Here is a 20,876-nt window from a genome sequence, read left to right as displayed (position 1 = left end):
GTATATCTTCCCCCCTAACCTTTTTTTTTTTTTTTTTTAAGTTCTTCTTTCATTCCTCTCAGCAATGTTTTGTTCTCACTGTAGAAGTCTTTTATGTTCATTACCAAGTATTTTATATTTCATGATGCTATTATAAAGGTATTTAAAAAAATTTCATTTTCCAGTGCCTAGTGTAGATGTTCTCTTTTTAGTGTCTGCTAAGCTGGTGGGAGGTGAGTCATGCAAGAGACATCATGGGGAGGTAGTCTCCCTGAGAGTGAATTCAAAACAGAGGAGAGAAGAGCTGAAAGCTGGGAGAAGAAACAGTGAGACAGAGAGAGATAGGGAGAGGGAGAGAGCTCTGAAGAAAAGATCTGAGCTCCTGTATTCCATTTAGGCTGAAGCGAGGTCTACCATGGATACTACTGGAGACAATAAATTTATTTATTTTTGCTGAAGCCATTTTGAGCTGGATTCCTGTCACTTGCAACTGAAGGAGTCATGACTAATCCAATGTCTGACTTGGCCCAGCCTTGCAGGCTTGTGTGTAGCTGAGTAGGAGTTCCATGCCAAAGAAGAAAAGACACGGCACAGGTCACCCATTTACTCTCTCTTCCCATGAGTGAGAGCTGTGGGGCTGTGGGTCTCCTCATGGGGTGAGGAACTATTAAGTGAGCCCACTGTTTAATTCTTTCCTTTTTTCTTTTCTTCCTTTTTTCTCCCTTTCTCCCTCACTTCCTTCTTTCCTTCCTTCCTTCTTTCCTTCCAAAGCACAGTCTAAACCTATACAGAAGAATTTGAAAAGCAACATTACCTCTGTTAGCTGGTCTGTGGTCCTGCTGTGTGAGATACAGCAGATCTCCTCAGTTTTGCTGAGGAATGTGGGATTTATTTTTGTCCCTCCTGGGGCCTGTGGCATCACAAAAAGCACTCTAAGCTTTTGAGGGCTGCTTTCTCTGCAACCCAGGGAATGTCACTGCCTTTCATTAAATTCTTTCGGTTTAGACTCTCCCTCTGGTGATGGGGGAAGGAGTTCGGGGTAGGAGTGGGGAATGTGGTATGGGAAGCACTTGATGTTTCTGTCACTAGGCTAGCCATCCATCCACCCAGTCATGGATTCTTTGAGCTCTGAACATTTATTTCAAAGAAAGGTAAAATATGCACTGGGTGTGTTCCATATACATTATCTTATTGGATTCCTACTGCAGCCCTTTGAGGTGTGCATTATTAATACCCTCATTTTTTTCCAATGAGGAAGCTGAAGTTTAGAACATGTAAGCCACATATTAAGTCCAGACAATGAGAAGGTGACAAAGCTGACATTCAACCCTCCCCAAAGCCCCCACTCTTTGTATTCTGAGAAACTGTCTTGGTTTCCTGTGTGTGGGGTCCCTGCTGAGCAGTGCAGGAGGTGGAGAGAAGATGAGCACTGACCAGGTGTGAATCTTGTTATCCAACCCAGCAGCCCATTAGAGGAGCTGACGCTGTGTAGATAACTGTAATGCAAAGGAGAACGGAGGAGCATCTACATGTAGTGATGTGAATCTTTGGGATACAGGGGCCAAACCATGAGAATTTCAGGGACTTTGCAAAATCCTAAGTTATTCTTAAGACTTCCAATGTTCTGGGGTGCCTGGGTGGCTCAGTGGGTTAAAGCCTCTGCCTTTGGCTCAGGTCATGATCTCAGGGTCTTGGGACTCTGCTCAGCAGGGGGCCTGCTTCCCCTCCCCCCTTCCTCCCCTCCACCCCCTGCCCGCCTCTCTGCCTACTTGGCTGTCAAATAAATAAAATCTTAAAAAAAAAAAAAAAGACTTCCAATGTTCTTCATTCTCTTTATACGTTTTTATATATAACTAAACTTTCTGATGAAGAAATAAGAGATATTAAGTTAGTAGAGTAGAACTGTAGCCTAGAGTGTGTATTAAAACATGGAAAATGCCAGTGAACATAATTGGGTAGTGTCTGAATAATGTCACATTGAGATCTCCTAGCAAGGTTAAAAACACTAAGGAATTCCTTGTCTTCCAAAATTTATTTCTTGGAACACCACTCATAGGATTTATGTAAAATATATTGTGCATATAAACTTATTAATATTTATTTTATTTGCAAGAATAACTCACCATTAGCAGCAAAAAGGGCATCAAACACACACTGATAACACAACAGCCTTGAGCAAGACTGACTCATGTCAACCTTAACCTTCAACTCTGCCTGTCAGTCTTTCCTGCTCTTGCTTTGACTTGACATTGGCAGATTCCTTCAAACTAGTAATGCCTCTGTACTGATAGGATTTGATTCTCACAGGAGAATATGATACTTTTCTTGGTTTTCTTCGTTGTTTTTTCTCAGGAGTTGAGATTTGGAGGAATATTTAAATTTCCTGAGAAAGCACAGGAAGTTTCTGAATGGAGACCTTGGTCTTGAGGGAGGTGCAGATACAAGCTAGCAGGTTTGGGGAAGGTAAATATAATGTGCAGCTGCAGGACTCACCGCAGACTTCCTGTAGGAGCTGGCACCTGAGCTGGGATGTGAAGGGTGGGCAGGATTTAGAGATCGAGGTGGGTGTAAGAGTAGGGAGAAAGCCATTCCAGATAGACTGCCCAGCTTGAGCAAAGTAAGACTGAGAAGCTGGAAACGGGATACACCAGGCAATTTGACCTTGAGCAGAGCGTTTGTGAAAGGGGGTGGTTAACAATACAGTTGGAAGGGTAGAGTGGCACAAAATCCACTGGGGGGTTGGGGGATGAAGGTGGGCTCTGCATCATTTACATCTCCCTGTCCTGTAAAGTAGATATTCCAGGGTTATTTGTTTCTCTTGTGATGAGGAGACAGAGGCTCAGGCTGTGCTTAAGGTCACATGGGTAAGGTGGGGAAGATGAACTCTATAGAACACGTAGTCCAATGTCTTGTCCATCACCAGCACACACTGGAAGTCTCTGGAATGAGGCGGTCCTTGGGATTTTTTTTCTTTTTAAACATTTTATTTATTTGCCAGAGAGAGAGAGAGAGAGAGTACAAGCAAGCAGGCAGAGGCGCAGGCAGAGGCATCGAGAGAAGCAGGCTCCCTGCCAAGCAAGGAGAACGATGCGGGACTTGATCCCAACACCCTGGGATCATGACCTGAGCTGAAGGCAGCGGCTTAACCAACTGAGCCATCCAGGTGTCCCGGTCCTTGGGATTTCTTAAGTGTTTCTGAGTTGAACTGATGTCTAGAGATTGAAGGGAAATTAGATTTTGGTTAAATATGAGCAAAGGCTTTCAGGAAAAATAGACTTCTGCAACAAGTTGTTATAACTTTTTTTTTTTTTTGAGGTCTGTATCTTTCTGTCATTTATCTATCTCTTACTGATGTGAATTTATAATTAATCATAGTCCCCTCTTCCTTTTGGCCACAAGAAAGTCTAATGTCAAATTTGTGGCTCTGTAAAATGGGATGGTTTGCATTTCTGCATGCTCATCTTAGCCCTTTGTTTTTTTCCTGCCTTTTTGTCCCTTTGCTGATCATGTTCTCTTTCAGCATTTGACATCTTCATTCAAGCTGCCTCAAATTTGGATTTAAGTAACTAATCTCTAACTAATTGGGTACAGACCACGAAATGCAAGTCAGATGAGCAGAACAATGTAATATGCTGCCTTGGGAGGTTATGAGCTCACTGCCGTCAGAGGTGTGTAAGAAAAGACTGAAGGATCATTTGGCTCAAAGATCCCTTTGGTTCTGAGATTTTCTAAGAGTTGGGAATAGGTCATTCTTTCACTGGTTCCTCAGCCATCCCAACAAGCTGTACCCCAGTGCCCAGAGTAAAATCCTCACCCCCTTGCCAGCCTGAGGTCCTTTGGCTACACAGCCTAATGAGACTCTGGGGTCTGGGGATGCAGAACATGGCAAACGACATTAATAGCATGTGACTAGCAGTAGGTTGATTGAGTAAGCAGATGTTAAGGTTTTGGCTGATAATGATTCATTACTATTTGGGAAAAACCTGATAGGGATGCTCTCACTCTAAGAATTAATTAGTTTATGCTTCATCAGTCGTATTGAGCAGAGTGTAAATGGCCCTTCTGAGTACAGAGCTCTCCAGTTAGGGGAATTAGCTTTCCTTCCACCCAGCAAGACATGGGAACAGTGAGCTTCTTTCCATGGAAGAACAGGCAGAGGGGGAGGGGAGGAACCAGGAGCCGGGGGGTGGGGGGGGGGGGGGGGGGGGGGTGGAGGGGGAAAGCATGCATACCTGATGTTTGCCTTTCCCGCTTCCATCCCTCTTCTACCTGATGCTTGCCTTTCCAGCTTCCATCCCTCTTTCTCCACAGCTTATCATTTGGAGAGGTTCCCCTTCGCCACTCTCAGTCTATGCTAGGGTGGGGCTCCTCCCTAGCTCAAGTTGGTTGGGAGGTCATGTGACCAAAGCTGGGCCAATCAGTGAACTGCATCTTCTGGGCCACAGTGATTGGCTCACAGATGTACCTGTGTGACCCAATCAGATAAATCAGATACCCCAAGACTCAATGAGACATTTGATGGGAACCTAGGGAAGGCCATTCTGTAACTTTTCCCAAAGGGGTGTGAGGTAGGAGCTGCGGCAGCCATTTTGTGATTCCAGCCTGCAATCCATTGAGTCAGTTCCAGAGTTTGAGCCTCCCCAGCTGGTGCTACGTGGAGCAGAGACAGCTGTCCCCACTGAAACCTTTCTAAATGGTAGATTGATAAGCAAAAAGAAGACTATTGCTGTTTTAAGCTACTAAGTTAGGGGTGATTTGTTACATGTCAATTGACCAGAACAGAGTATATTCCATATTTTGGACTATAGACCAAACTTTTCTTACTGCAAACCCGATCATCTTACTTTTTTGCTTAAAAATTCCTCAAAAGCCTGCTGGTTAAAGATCAAACACCTTTGTGTGGTATGCAAGGCCTTTCTGGGGGTACCTCTGAGATCTCATCTCCCTGCCCTTCCTCTCAGGAATCCTGTCCTGTCACACAGAACTGCTTGTTGTTCCCTAAATAGCTCATGCTCTCTTAGGCAGACACATGCTGTTTCCTCTGCCCGGAATGCCTGTCCTTCCTTACCAGATGACATCGCTGTGGAGGATTCCCTCCCTTCTCTTTTCTCTTTTTTGAACTCCTGTTCTTCAAATGTTGGGGCCCATAGATTAATCACTATATTTCTAATTCAACTATTTTTGTACCTATTCTTTGGTTTACCATATGGAGAATTTCCCTGACTTTATCTTCCAGCCCTTCTTTTTAAAAATGATTTAAAAAATTTTATTTATTTGACAGAGCACAAGCAGGGGGAGCAGCAGACAGAGGGAGAGGGAGAAGCAGGCTTCCCGCTGAGCAGGGATCCTGATCGGGGACTCCATCCCAGGACCCTGGGATCATGACCTGTGCTAAAGGCAGATGCTTAACCGACTGAGCCACCCTAGAGCCCCTGCACCAATCCTTTTTTATGAACTTATACTATATGAAGTTTCTAAACAAATGGAAACACAACCATTGCTAAATTAAGTACAAAAGGTTTATCCTGGCAGCACAAGCCTCCCCAGTGTGAATCTACCACACTCCCCTAACCTTTCTTACTGTTGCCTCAGACTCCTTCCCCTCTTGCCCTATCCAAGCCATATCCTTATAGGCTGGTCTCCTGGTCCTGCTTCTCCATGGCTGATTGGAACAGCTCTTCGACATAGCCCCCAGGCCCATCATTGATAATTATGTTATAGCGAATGGTACCCTCAGGCACCTGGGGAAACCTTTGTCTGTTTTGTTGCTGTCTTGCTGAGCTTTAATACTTTTAACAAAATATACTTTTCTCCTGTTTGTGTCTTGGTTCCCATCAGACTCATAAATCCCTGGAAAGCAGGGACCATGGCTTAGCTGTCTTCGTTCTCTCCAGAAGCCTGGTGAAGTTTTTTACATTGCTAACCTAGATGGAACAACCTGGAGATGGGTAGACCTGGTTGAGGTTTCAACTCCCCCAGTTGATGGCTATGTGTCCTTGGGTAACTAAATTAACTTCTCTGGGCCATCACTTCCTTTTGTGCATTTTGTGACTCAAATAGGATATACCAAACCCTGCACAAACCTAAGGTCCAGTGAAAGTAAGTTTTCATTGAGGACATTGCTGATGAGGCAAGCCGAGCATTAGTCTGAGGATAGGAATTTCTTGCAGGATGGATGGATCATGAGTCCTGAAACCCCAAGGACCTACCAGAGAGACTTTGGCAGTTGCAGGTAGTGGTGGAATTGGCAGGATGGTCACATGTGGAGGTAGAAGGCGAGTGACCAATGTGACAGGAGTTTTGAGTGTAGCTTTTTGGGAGGATGATGTGAATGACCAGGATGGAGTAGTTGTGAGGGGAGCATAGTTGGGGGCCAGATGAGGCATTAAAATTGGGAAAATGTGAAGTTTGGAGGGTGGAGGCTCCCATGCAGATGTTCCATCAGTCAGTTAGAAGTGTGAAACCCCTGGCTCTGAGCAAATCTGGTCTGTCTCCTGTGTTGAGCCTAGAGAGCCTAGGACAGGATGAGATGCCTGAGGGAATGTGAGGACAGATTGCCTAGAACAGTGCCTCTGGGGAAAAGAGACAGGTTTGGGAGGTTTGGGCTAGAGTAGCACCTGAGAAAGGAGAGTGCTTTGAGATATAGCAGAAGACCAGGAGGACACCTAGACACCTAGAAGACTAGGAGCCCATGAGGTGGAAATTAAAAATAAATGCTGAATGCTGATTGGGAATTTGGTGGTATTAAGTGCCTTCATGAGTTTTTAGGTGTGGTAATGGTATTGTGAAATGATCTCATGTTTGGTATTTGCTTTAAAACAAATTGGTAGGGTGCCTGGGTGGCTCAGTGGGTTATAGCCTCTGCCTTCGGCTCAGGTCATGATCCCAGGGTCCTGGGATCGAGCCCCACATCAGGGAGCCTGCTTCCCCTCCCCCCCCGCCTGCCTTTATGCCTACTTGTGATCTCTGTCTGTCAAATAAATAAATAAAATCTTAAAGAAAAAATAAAGCAAACTGGTGGGCTATCTTAAAGGAGACACACTTTAGATTGAAAGATAACCACATAGGTTGAACGTAAAGGATGGAAAAAGATAGACTATGCAAACAGTAAACTAAAGACAGCTGGGTTAGTGATAGTATTATCACACAAAAGAGACTTTAAGATGGAAATTACAGGGAACAAAGAAGGACATTTAATAATGATAAAAGGATAGGAAGGTATAACAATTATAAAAATATATGCCCCTAACAATAGAACCTCAAATACAAAAAGGTGACTGAAGTAAAGGGAGAAATAGACAATTCAAAAGTAACAGTTGGAAACTCCGATACCCCACTTTCAATAACAGATAGAATGAGGCAGAAATCAATAAGGAACTATCTACAGAATACTCCAATCCAACAAAAACAAAATACATGTTCTTCTCAAGTGCATATGAAACATTCTCCAGTTTAGAATATTTTTTAGACCATGAAACATATCTCAGTAAGCTTAATAGAAAAAATAGAAAAGTAGAGAACGTCAATGAAACAAAAAGTTGGCTCTTTGAAAAGATCAATGAAATTGACAAAATTTTAGCTAGGACTGAGTAAAAAGGGAAAGAATCAAGTGCCTATAGTGAAAAATGAAAAAGGAATGTCGCCACTGATCTTACAGAAATAAATAGATTATAGGAGAATAAGATCCTGATGGATTTTTCAGAAACTAGATTATAACTGCATTATGAACAACTGTACATCAACAAATTTGATGATCTAGATGAAATGGACAAATTCCTAGAAACACAGAAACTACCAATACTGACTCAAGAGAAATAGAAAATCTGAACAGATCTATAACAAGTAAAAAGATTGAGTTAGTAATTAAACTTCCCACAGAGAATATAATAGTCCCAAATTGCATTACTAGTGAATTCTACCAAATATTTGAAGAAAAATTAATACCTATATCACAATCTCTTTCAAGTAGGAAGAGAGGAGGGAACACTCCTGGCATATTTTATAAAGCCAGATATCATAATATGTGGATGCAAAAGCCAGGCAAATATGTCACATCAAAATAAAACAACATACCAGTATCCCTTATAAATACAGATGCAAAAATCTTAAACACAATTCTAGTAAATTAAGTCCAGCTACACATACAAAGGATCATATAAATGATCAAGTGGGATTTATCCCAGGAATGCAAGGTTGGTTAAATATCTGAAAAATCAACCGGTGTATTTTATCGATAGAATGAAAAGACAAAAACCACATGATCAGCTCAGTAGACACAGAAAAAGCACTCGACAAAATCCAACACACTTTTATAAATTAAAATCACTCAACGAACTAGGAATAGAAGATGTAGTGGGTCAAGGTGCTCTTGGGTGGTGCAGTTGGTTGGGTGTCTCACTCTTGGTTTTGGCTCAGCTCATGGTCTTGGGATCCTGGGATTAAGGCCTGCATTGGGTTCTGTGCTGGGCATGGATTATGCTTGGGATTCTCTCTTCCTGTCCCTCTGCCCCTCCCACTTGTGTACTCCATCCCTCTCCCTCTCTCCCAGATAAGTAAATAAATAAGTAAATCTTTAAAAAAGAAAAAAAGATGTAGGGAGTTGAAGATTGCCCTCCCCAATGTGTCCATATTCCAGAACTTGTGATTGTTACTTTATATGGAAAAATTAAATCTATTTTTTTGCAGATTTAATTAAGGATCTAAAGATGAGATCATCCTGGATTATTCAAGTGGACCCCAAATCCAATGTCCTGCTAAGAGATAGAAAAGACACAGAGACACAGGGAAGAAGGCCATGTGAAGATGGAGGCAGAAATTGGAGTGGTGCAACCATAAGCCACAGAGTGCCTGTGATCATCGAAAGTGGGAAGAGGCAAGAGAGGATTTCTTGCCTTTAGCAAGAATGCAAGCTATAAGATCAAAACACAAAAATCAGTTAATTTCTATACACTAGCTGTGGACAATCTGAAAATGAAATTGAGAAAGCAATTCCATTTATAATAGAGTCAAAATGAACAAAATATTTAGGAATAAATTTAACCAAAGAAATGTAAGGCTTGTACAACTAAAACTTCAAGATGTTATAGGAAGAAATTAAATAAGACCGAAATAAATGGACTGACTTCCCATGTTCAAGGTTGTTAGAAATGTTAAAATGGCAGTACATCCCAAACTGACCCATAACTTCCACATAATCCCTGTCAAAATCCCAGCTGGCTTCTCCTTACCACCAATTGACAAATTGATTTTAAAATTCATGTGCAAATGCCAGGAACCCAGCATAGACAAAAAGATCTTGAAAAAGAAGGACAAAGTTAGAGGACTCACAATTCCTGGTTTTAAAATGTACTACAGACTTACAGTAATCAAGAATGTGTGGTACTAGTGTAGACATATAGATCAATGGAATAGAATTGAGAGTCCAGAAATAAACCCTCACATTTACAGTCAATTGATTTTTGACAAAGGTGCCAAAATAATTCAACTGGGGAAAGAATATTCTTCTCAACAAATGGTTCTGGGAAATGGAATATCCACATGCAGAAGAGTGGTTAGACCCCCTACCTGATAACACTTACAAAAGTTACTACAACTCTTAGAATAAAACAAAATTAAATATTTGTGATATTAGGTTAGGCAATAGTTACATGGGTAGGATGCTAAAACACAAGCAACAGATACATTGGCCATAATAAAAAATAAAAGAGCTTTGTGCTTCCAAGGGCATCAATAAGTAAATGAAAGCAACCCACAGAATGGGAGGAAATATTTACAAATCATAGACTTGATAAAGGACTTGTGTCCAGGATAGAGAAAGAACTATTATAACTCAGTAATAAAAAGATAAATAACTGAGTTTAAAAATGGGGAAAAGATATGCAAAGACACTTAAGAAGATATACAAGTGTCCAATAAGCACATAAAAAGATGCTGAACATCATTCATTCTTAAGGAAAAGCATATTAAAATCACGAGACACCACTTCACACCCACTAGAATGATTGTAATAAAGAAGACAGACAATAACGAGCGTCTGCAAGGATCTGGAGAAATTGGAATCTTCATACATTTTGGTGGGATTGTAAAATGGCACAGCTGCTTTGGAAAACACAGTTGTACACTTCCTCAAAAATATTACACATGGAGTTACCATATGACCAAGAAATTCTACTCTTAGTCATATATCCAAGAGTACATCCTCTTGAAAGTTCATAGTGGCAGAATTATTCATAATAGCCAAAAGATGGAAGCATCTGAAATGTCTATCATTGAACAAAAGTGGTATATCCATACAATGGCATGTTATTTGGCAGTTAAAAGGAATAAAGAGTGGATATATGCTACCACATGGATGAATCTTGAAAACATTATGCTAAATGGAAGCAGTCCGTTACTTAAGGTCACAAATTGTATGATGTCATTGATATTAAATGTCCAGATAGACAAATCCATAGAGACAGAAAGTAGATTGGTGTTTATCAAGGGCTAGGTGGAGGGGAGAAAGGGGAATGACTGATAACAGGTAAAGGGTTTCTTTTGGGGGCAGTGATGAAAATGTTTTAAAATTAGATAGTGGTGGGGCAGCCGGCTGGCTGAATTAGTAGAGCATGTGACTCTTCATCTCAGGGTCATGAGTTCAAGCCTCATGTTGAGTATAGAGCTTACTTAAGAAAAAAAAAATATTACATTAAAAATATAATTGGATAGTGGTGATAATTATAGAACTATGTGAATATACTAAAACCCACTGATTGTACACTTTAAAAAGTTGAATGTTATAGTAGGTCAATAAAGCTGTTAGACATTTCAAATTACTTAAAACTAAATAAAATTAACAGTGTGGTTAGTCACATGAACCATATTGTAAGGGCTCATAGCCATATGTGGCTTATGGCTACCATATTGTACAGCATGAGTCATTGCAGAGAGTTCTGCTGGACAGCCCTGTTGTTGCAGAATTGTAGCTGCAGAGAACTGGGGCAGGCACTGCACACCCTCCTAGACATCTTCCTGCGGGGATTGTAGATGATGTGTCGGTGCACTGGTCACTTCTTGGGATGAAGCTGATGAAAATCTGTGTCTGTATTGGCACCTTACAGGATGCAGTACTTGGCTTCGTTGAACACCTGCATGTGAGCAGGGTAAAATGTGCATAAGGGAAAGAAATGAAACAAATATACCAAAACATCCAGTGTGATTATTTTGAGTAGAGGGAATGTGGGCCATCGTCTTGCTTCTGGCTATTTGTAGTGGATGGTGCAGCTAGAGTTCTCATCTCCCCGCCCCCGCTCACCCACTTTGTGGTCCAGGTGACATTGTTTGAATTCCTAGAAACAGCCATGTCTCTGAAGCTATGGCACTCTGTATTTCCTCATCCCGTGAACCAGTTAAGATGATTTGAACTGGGTTTGTGTAAGTCAGTAATGGTGAACGCTGGGGGCTGGGTTCAGGGGCTTCGTTATACTAGTGTCACTACTAAAAAGAAAAAAATGCCCTTGACACAGTGAATGGTGATTAGCAGTATTACCTGATGCAGAGGTTCAGAAATGTGCCAGTTAACCTGGCACAGTCCCGGGGGAGGAGGGGTTTCTTCAGAGAATGCTGTGAAGAAAAGCCAGAAAACAAAGGGGGAGAAGTGAGGGAGTTTTAGGAGAGAGGAAGGTGGGGGCATCAGTACAGATGTCTTTTCTCGAAAAATTTGGGGGCTTAGGAAATAAAGAATAGTAATCGAAAGGAGTTTTGATTAATTAAATTGTTTATAGTCTCTTTATATATTTGAAATATTTTTTCACTTAAAAGTAATACAAGTTGAAAATTGGAAAAATAAAGAAGTGCAGAAAGACAAAAAAAATCACCCATTGTTCTGCTGAGAATGGACAGCATTAATAGTGTTTTTGTGGGTTTTCTCTCAGTCTTTATTCTTTACCCGTTTATCTCTACATATTAGAGTCTACTTCATGCACAACTTTGTTGTCTGCTTTTTACACTGCATATTATTTCCTCATGTTGATAGCATCATGTAATAATGATAGAATCCTATAATTAGAATGTCTCATTGTATCTATCTCATTGTATCTCACTGTGTATGTAGTAAGTCATTTTTCCATTTGGGATGATTAAACTGAGAGAGTGAGATCCCAGGGAAGGGGACAGTAGAAGGACAAGGACCCCCATCCAGGTTAGTGCCAGACCTCATTTGGGGAGTTGTGTTGGAGGACAAGTGAAGGATAATTGAAGAAAAATTTTGAGTTTGAGAAGGTTGCTGTTGAAGAACATCATGTCAGAGGGCCTCTGTAAAGTAAGAGAGAAAATTTAGAACAGCTGAGGCGGGGAATTTGGTTGGGAATTGACAAGAAGTAGGTTGAAAGGGTTTTTGGAGGAACAGTGAGGGAATTCAGCTGAGCCTGAGATTACTTGAGGCCAACTTCTCCTGAATTAATCAGCTACTGAACTCTCTCCTGATTAAGGAAAGGATTGGGTGTGGTGTTTGGGCTGAGTACGCCTCACTGGTTGGAATCCTTAATGATGGAAATGGATGGCTTTGTGGTTGAGGTGGGCTCAGGGGCAGATGCATGGATCTGAATCCTGGGTCTGCCATTTACTGGTTGTGTGGGCTTTGGCAAATTACTCAACTTCTTTGTGTCTTGATTTCTTCATCTGTAGGAAACACAGTGATATCAATGCCTATTTCTTAATATTTGTTAGGATTAAATGAGAAAATCTGTGTCAAGCGTTTACAACAGTGCCTGGAACATAATAAATATTAGATAAATATTAGCTATTACTATGATTGAGTTTGTTGCGGTGAACAGAAACTCAATATAGCTAGATTAGGATAAAGGAAGGATTTATTGACTCCTATAAGTGAGAAGTATAAGAAACCAGGCATTGGCGGATCCATTTTATTCTCTGGAATATCTTGAGACTTCACTTTCTTCTGTGTTGGTTTACTTCTCAGGCAGGCTATCTGGAAGATGACCACCAGCTTCTCTGTGCTTACATCCTATTAGCTGGGCGATGCCAGCAGAAGATAGAGCACCTTTTCCCTGAAAGCTCCAGCTAAGGGCTTTGGAGCTGGTTCTTACTGGCCTAACTGCTGTTCCCAGCCCATCAGTGACCTGACTACTGTGGCCAGGAGAATTCAGTGCAGTCGTTGGCCAGGCCTGAGTCTCACTTAACCTTTAGAGCTGAATCACATGGTCTGAGGGTAGGATGGTACCAAAAAAAAGGTGAGATGTTTTTACTAGAGGAAGGATAAAGGATACTGGGCAAGCAGAAATTTCCTCTATACCAGCGGAATGGACAAAGTGGAAAAGGACTGTGGAGAAGGCAGGCAAGCAGGAAGAGACCCTGTGTCAGGTGGTGAGGCTACTAGGTGAGTGAGAGTGTCATGGAGGGTGATAGAACAGTTTCCCAAAGTGTGTCCCACTGATTGCCAATTCAAGCAAATGTTTTGTGACAAGAGTTCTGTGGAGGAGGAAGTCTGGGAAATGCCAGTATCTATACTATGTGATTTTTCTCACTTTTAACACACTTTTGTACATAGTGTTTCTCAGGACAGAGGTATAGGACCTATGATTCCCAAATATATGGGACTATGGTGCCCTTATTCAATGGAGCATTTTGTGAGATTAGTATCTGTGGACCACGTTTTGGGAAACATGGTAGAAGAGGATGGTGCTGAGGTTGGGGACTGATAGAAGAGACTTTCTGGAATGTTTGCAGGGGACAGTGGTCTCCAGGTGGCTGCAGGCACTGAGGAATGGGCCCCTTCTCCTCAACCTAGAGTCAGAGGCATAAGGGAAGGTGGGGAGAGGGGGCTGTTGAGGAGTGCAGAACTGGCAAAGCTGTCTCTTGAGCAGAATGGTAGGGCTTGAATGGGCAGGGTGCCCAGAGTTGAGGGGAGGATAAGATCTCAGGTGGGACAAGACTAGCGCTGGGGGGAGACACCCCCTGCCCCCTTCTCTTAGGATGCTTGAAGCTCTTTTAGCCAGCTTGTTTAGGTCTAGCATTTTAATCAGAATGTGGCCACTGAACTGGATTTGGGGAAATTGGCTTCTCGAGAGAAGTGTAGATAAGTCGTTTAAATGCCTGTGGGTAAAGCTGAATCTGGAGGACTCTGGGACCAGGAGAGCCTGAGGAGTTGATGGCACAATGTTTAGGAAACTACCAACAGAGCTCAGCCACAGTAGAAGGACTGACTCCTCCCATCACCCAGCAGGGATTCTGGATACTCAGAATTCCTCCATCTTTCCCTCCTTTCCCTGTGCCTTCTGATTTTTGTTGGTTATGTTATGTTTGTTCGCTGGCATTGTCATGGCCTATACTAGATCAAGTTCTCTTGTAACCTCAGTTTGTCACATTCCCTAGATTTTGCTCTGTAGTTAACTGCAATCAGTTTTTTTTTTTTTTTTTTTTTTTTTCCCTGCCAAGTCTTGTACAGCACAGGCCTTGTACTCACAAATTCTTCTTTTTACCTCTTTTGGATTCATTTATGGGTTGGCTAGATTTTATCACTAGGAAGGGTTTGATGGGTACTACCTTTCTGAGAACTGCTCTGTTGTCTTTATATACAATGACACCTCTGCTGGGTTAATAAAAATTTTGATTCACATTCTGTGTGCCCCCACCCCTTGATTTCTGTAAGGGTTGTTTTTCTATTTCTTGACATTGATTGTTGCAAAGAATACCATGGAGGCAGCCTGACTGTGTCCCCATGTAGCTGACTCTATTTCTCTGCCCATTCGAATATTGACTTCTTAGTGAATTAATCTGAGAGGACAAATTTCCTTTGATCTGCAATTTCGGGTCTTTCTTTATTTTAGAAGATTGTCTTCTCTTGTATCTTTGACTTTGTTTTCTGACTAGTTCTGTTGCTGTTCTTCTTAAAGAGATGGGATATATGCTGGGGCTTGGTTCCTGAGGGTCTCATTGTATTCTTTATGTAGATTTCCTCTGGGAACAAGGAGCCATGGGTTTGAAGCTGCTCCTGCCATTCTAGCTCTTACTTGCCATAGGGGTGTGATGTAAAATGGCAGAATGCTCTGTGCATTGATACATGGGCTCTGAGCAATGCTGACCACTCCATCAACTCATTGCCATGTTTGATGGGGGCACCTAGTGATTGCTACCATTTGTTGAATACTCCCGTATATTCCTTTCTCAGGGATTTTTGTTGTAAAAGGAAGGCGAGAAGTGGGATGGTCTCTGGAGGGAAAAAGAGGGTTAGAAAAGGCTATGTTTTTTTCTTTAAAGAGCTTGTTTGTATGCTGACAGGGGTGATCCTGTAGAGAGGAGGAACATGATTCTGTGGGAGAGAGAGGAAGGAGAGCTGAAGCCATGTCCTCAACTAGTCAAGGGGGTGGAGTTAAAGCACAACTGGGAAGATAGGCTATAATTAGACGTTTTGCTGAAGTCCGGATATCCTGTACTTACAGGACCCTCTTGGGCCCCACCGCCTAGGAGGGCAGCAGCAGGTCTGGGGGAAGAGCCTGAGTCTTTGCCTGTGGGAGACTAGAGCCCCCCATGGTCCCGTGCTTCAGCAGAGGGGCCAAGGACAGATGGGGTAACCTCTCTGAGACTCAGTTTCCACCGCTTGTAAACTGCCAATGATCCCATTATGCTCTCTTTGGCAGCACATTTACTCCAATTGGAACAATACAGAGATTAGCATGGCCCCTGCACAGAGATGACATGCAAATTTGTGATGCATTCCATATTAAAAAAATAAAATAAAATAAAATGCCAGTGACCCCAAATATTAAATTACGTATTAAATAAGACAATGCAAGCAGAACATTCTGCAAGGAAAATGAAAGTGATTTCAGTCCCATCATCTAGAGAGAACTGTGTATACCATTTTGATATATTTGTATACCAGTCTTCTTTCCACTTACGTAAATAAATACTTGAAAATAGTATTCTTTATATACTGTTATGTTACATGCATTTAGCACTTAAATACATTAAGGGCAATGTTCTGCGTCATTAAATGTTTTTCTGTAACACCATTTGAAAAAAAATGCCTGTAGGTCATTCCAACGGAAGGACTTACCAGACTCTGTTTTAAACAGTTCCTGAGTGTAGACAGCGTGTTAGTTGTTCCTTACTATTATCTATTCTAGATGTGGCCTGTCCCCTTCAGCAATGTAATTGCTGGCCCCACTGAAGACACGAGGGCAAACTTATCAAACAGGAGGAAGCTGTGAAGTTGAGAGAGAGATGTTGAATGATGGAGTTGAGATGCAGGGGAGACCCCGACTGGCAGGAAGAATGGGCTGAAACAAGCATGAGAAACTGACTAGGGCAAACTCTACTGTCTGAATAATGGCAACAGCTCACAAAGCTAGACCGCTTTATGTGGGCATTAGGGGAGAGCTGATGTATATCAGGGGACAAAAAGACAGTGGGGTTGATGTGATGTGTTTGCCCCTCAAACTCATGCAAAACAACCCAATAACTTCAGGATGCATCGGTTTGAGTACAGCGTCCAGACCATGGATCAGTTGGTTGTAGATCAGCTGGAGCTCAGACAAACAGAAGGTGTTCAGGCTGACGAATGATCTAGACCCGGCGGTTCAATAGAAATACAATATGAGCTCACTCACTCACTCTATCTATCATCTACCAAAATTAAAACATTTCTAGTAGCCAATAATAGATTTTAGGTAACCCAATATATTAAAAACATGTTCATTTCAGTATTAACCCATGTAAATAAATTATTAGTGACATAGTGGAAACTTTCCCTGTAAGTGCTCAGTCTTTGAAATCCAGTATGTTTTTCACACTTCCAGCCCATCTCAATTCACATGCTAAATTTCAATGGTTAGAATCAAATAGAGTCCTACCAAAACAGTAAATTGTGTTTAATGGGAAAATATTTAATACTTTAATTTTAATTAAATTTAATTATAATGTTTTAGTTTAAAATTTTTTTTTTAAATTTAGATTTTTAAAATTAATTTAAAATAATTACAATTAAATGAATAAACACTGAGCTCCTCACTTGCACTGGCAACACCTCAAATGCTCCGTAGCCACATGTGGCCAGTGGCTACCAATATCGGACAGAGCAGGTCTGTGCGCTGAGGTTACTCCTCCAAATGTGGTCTGTGTACCAGCAGCATCCGTACTCCCCAGGGGAGCTGGTTAGAGATGCAAGTCTAGGGTGGGGGTGGGGTGGGGGGTGGGGTGGTGGTGCCATCCAGATCTCCCGAGCTGAGGTTTGCATTTCAAATTCTCTGGATGATTTCTGTGCTCACTACAGTTTGAGAAGCAGTGGTTAGGTGTTGGGCTATGGTTTGGGGAATGTCTGAAGCAACTGATGATTATTTTGCATGGAAAAGGGAAGGCTCCAGGAAGCTGTATAACGACCTTCCCTTGTTTAAAGGCTTGTGTGTGGCTGGTGAGGGAGATGCAGTCCCAGATGGAAGAGTGAAGACCACAGGTGGAGGTGGGGCTGAAATGGGAGAAAGGAAACCCAACTTTTTAAATATTCCATAGTTAACTATTTCCCTGAATCCTTTTAAAAAATATTTATTAATTTATTTGAGAGAGAGAGAGAGAGAAAGCAGGGGTTGGAAGGGCAGAGGGAGAGAATCTCAAGTGGACTCTGCACTAAGCACAGAGCCCATGCGGGGCTTGATCTCATGACCCTGAGATCATGACCTGAGCTGAAAGCAAGAGTTGGATGCTTAACCAATTGAGCCACCCAGGTGCCCCTCTCACTGAATCCCTGTATCAACACAGCTGGACCGGGAGGTAAATCAGATGATCTGCATCTGCTGAGTCTCTCCTCTCCTACTCACTGTGCATCCTGGAGGAAGAATTATTTGACCACTTTGAGCCTCAGCTTACTGTCTGTGTGATAGGGAAAATAATACTCCCCCCCGCCCCAGGGCTTACATGAAGACCGTGGAGGCAAGGGCCATATTTGCTATATTCACTGCACCATCTCTGGCCTTGGGACAGACCTGGTACAGACTCAGCCCGCAATAATGATTTCTTTGTGAACTGGGCAAAGCTCTGACTTGTGAACGATGGCCGTGACTACTAGTAGCAGGCTTGTGGTTTGAGGTGACAGGTTGTGTTTTTCAGTAGACACAAATGAACCCAGCCCCTGCTCTCCATCTCACTGAAAGCCCGTTTTTTATTTACAGTCTCAATTGATCTGGACTGATCTATTGTCAAACCTTTTCATCAGGAGAGTGAAAACAGAAAAGCAAGGGTGGCGGGGGTGGGGGTTTCTGGTTTCCTCCACCTTCCCTTACTCAGTGAAAAGTGATGGGCCTCTGGCCACTTTTTTATGATCAAGGCGAAATATCTCCAGACATGGCACTGGGTCACTCCAAAGAGGGAGGGTAACTTAGCCCATTCAAGCATTTCTTTTCGAAAAGACCTCATCCCAGACTCACTAAGCCACATCTGTGCTTCTGTCAAGTAAACAAAGAATATCTACTGCTCTCAGGCAGGCACTAACATTAGCCGAGTGAGGGCTCTTTGGGGATCGGGGAAAGGAGGTTCGTATTTGAAAATGAACCACTGTACGTGGATTTATAGCTCTGCTTCTCCGATGGAGAGGGGGAAATATTTTTCTCTGGGAGATTAGAATTTACTAGTGGATTCAAGTGTAACTTTGGAGAGTGGCAGAGGTATTAGATGTGGCAGTATCACAGTATTGTTTTATTGGCAATTAGATTTCAAACTGGCACAAATGTATGAAAATAAGTCTCAATTATGGGCCTGTGAAGTTTCTCCACCATCTGTCAACAGTTTGCTCCTTATGCCGCAACATGTGTACCTTTGGAGGAGAAATGATTTAATAGCCCAAGTGAAGAGGTACAGCTCACCAAATTATATTGGAGTTTATAACCAATGCCTGCTTTTGTGATTTCTGATGCAGAGAAAGCAAATTTAAACTTGCAAGCATGCGTGTGTGTGCACGCTTGCACACACATCCACACACCCCTTTCAGGTTGCAACAGAGTTAGGGCCAGTGGTGTGCTGGTAAATGCAGAACAACTGGCTCTCTAGGGAAATTACAGCCCTGAGGTACAGTGCCTGCCTATTCCTTTGGTGTAAACACCCCACAGTGACTGATTTCATACCACCAATGTGATGTCACTGAATGCAGAGTTTGGAAGGGATGTGTACTATCGTCTTTAAATGAGCTGTTGGGAGCCAGCTTCAGTGTATCATTGGTAGGGACAACTGATGGTTTGCCTGTCTAGAATCTGTTTTCCCTTCTGGTAAGAGTGCCGTGATTTTTCCTGAAGGTATCTACCACCTACTCTCTTCTTGGCCCATGGGATTTGGGTAGGGTGACCTCCTCACCAGCTCCAGGGGTGGCATGTGACCCAGGTCTGGACCAATCAGTGTATCCCATCTCCCTGGACATTGATTGGTTCAGGGATGGGCTTGTGGGCTGATCTAGCTCTGAGAGTCAGGCCCAGGACTTTGTTTGAATTGGTGGTCTTAGAGCTAGGGAAGTGTAGCCTGGATTGCCTTGGGTCTGGCCATGGAGACAAACACATAGGAAAACAGCAGAAAGAGAAAGAATGAGAGAGAAAGAGAATGCAACCATGGGCCCCAATGAATATCATTTGCTCCTGGATCCATCCCTACTTCAAGCTTAATGCCTGGACTTTCTGTTTATAAGAATCCACAGATTTGCAGTGCCTGGGTGGCTCAGTGGGTTAAAGCCTCTGCTTTCGGCTCGGGTCATGATTTCAGGGTCCTGGGATCGAGTCCTGCATCGGTCTCTCTGCTCAGCAGGGAGCCTGCTTCCACCTCTCTCTCTATCTGCCTGCCTCTCTGCCTACTTGTGATCTCTGCCTGGCAAATAAATGAATAAAATCTTAAAAAAAATATCCACAAATTTCCATATTTCTTTATCAAGTGCATCACTTCTGACAGAAGGAGTCTTAACTGATGAGTTTGTTCCTGGGAGTTATATGTGAAAATCTTGAGGGCCTTTGGGACCTGCTGCTTGTATAGAGTGTGAACCCCAGGAAGCCATGACCTTGTTTATCTTGGCCATCATTGCTTTCACAGAACCCAGCACCATGCCCGGCATGTGGGAGATGCTCAGTAAATATTTGTTGAGTATCTTGTATCAGGCAGGTTTTGCTGTATTATGATGCAGTAACAAACAGCCCCTGCACTCAGTGGCTTATAACAATGGTTTATTTTTCTTTCATAATTTTTGTCACTGAGGATGGCTACAGTTCTGCTCCACGTATCTTCATCCAAGGATCCAGAGTCGGGGAAGAGCTTCCATCTAGGGCATGATCATTTCACAGCAGAGGGGAAAAAGAACAAAGGCAGATCCTTGTGGTGGCTCTTCAAGTTCCTGCTTAGACAAGGTACTTGTCACTTCTTGTCATATTCTGTTGGTATGTGCAAGTCACATGGCAGGAAGTTATGCTCCATCCACAGCGAGACACTGCGCGCTACAGGCAGGAGTAGAGGTTTATTATCAATCCCCTCACAGGTTGGGGAGTGAATAATTGGGTACAGTAATATTGGCAACCACATATAGAGAGACTGTGGGAACACAGCTAGACATTTTCTTGTGAAATTGAATATTTGGCTATCCATTGACCCAGCCATGCCCTTCCCAGGTATAGACCCCAGAGAGCCTCTTGTGTCTAGGCATTACATGTATGGAGAAGTGTGCAGAAATGTTTATAGAAGCACGTTTAGTATGGTGCAAAGCCCTCAAGATCTTTGACAACGTCAGTGTCTGTAGACAGGCGGAGGGACATAGACAGCAGGATACACTTTTATATGGAGGAATAACATGCAGCAATTAAAATGGACAAACCTCAGCAATTTGGAACAACATGAATATGTCTTATAAACAATATTAAGTGAAATATGCCAGTCTGTAGAAG

The 20,876-nt window shown here is 42.4% G+C and overlaps 1 non-coding gene and 1 pseudogene across 1 annotated transcript; one reads left to right on the top strand and one right to left on the bottom strand.

The window, feature by feature from the left end:
• Positions 1 to 20,876, bottom strand: part of LOC116858324 — an 86,233-nt pseudogene that overhangs the window by 8,535 nt on the left and 56,822 nt on the right.
• On the top strand, positions 15,599 to 15,702 carry LOC116858691. The gene has a single exon (XR_004380990.1). It is a non-coding gene; the product is annotated as a U6 spliceosomal RNA (small nuclear RNA).

The sequence above is a fragment of the Lontra canadensis genome, unplaced genomic scaffold (assembly GCF_010015895.1).
Source record: "Lontra canadensis isolate GAN:19392208 unplaced genomic scaffold, GSC_riverotter_1.0 scaffold3, whole genome shotgun sequence".
NCBI classification, from domain to species: Eukaryota; Metazoa; Chordata; class Mammalia; order Carnivora; family Mustelidae; genus Lontra; species Lontra canadensis.
The sequence above is the reverse complement of the archived record's forward strand: the minus strand, read 5'-3'. Positions and strand labels throughout refer to the sequence as shown.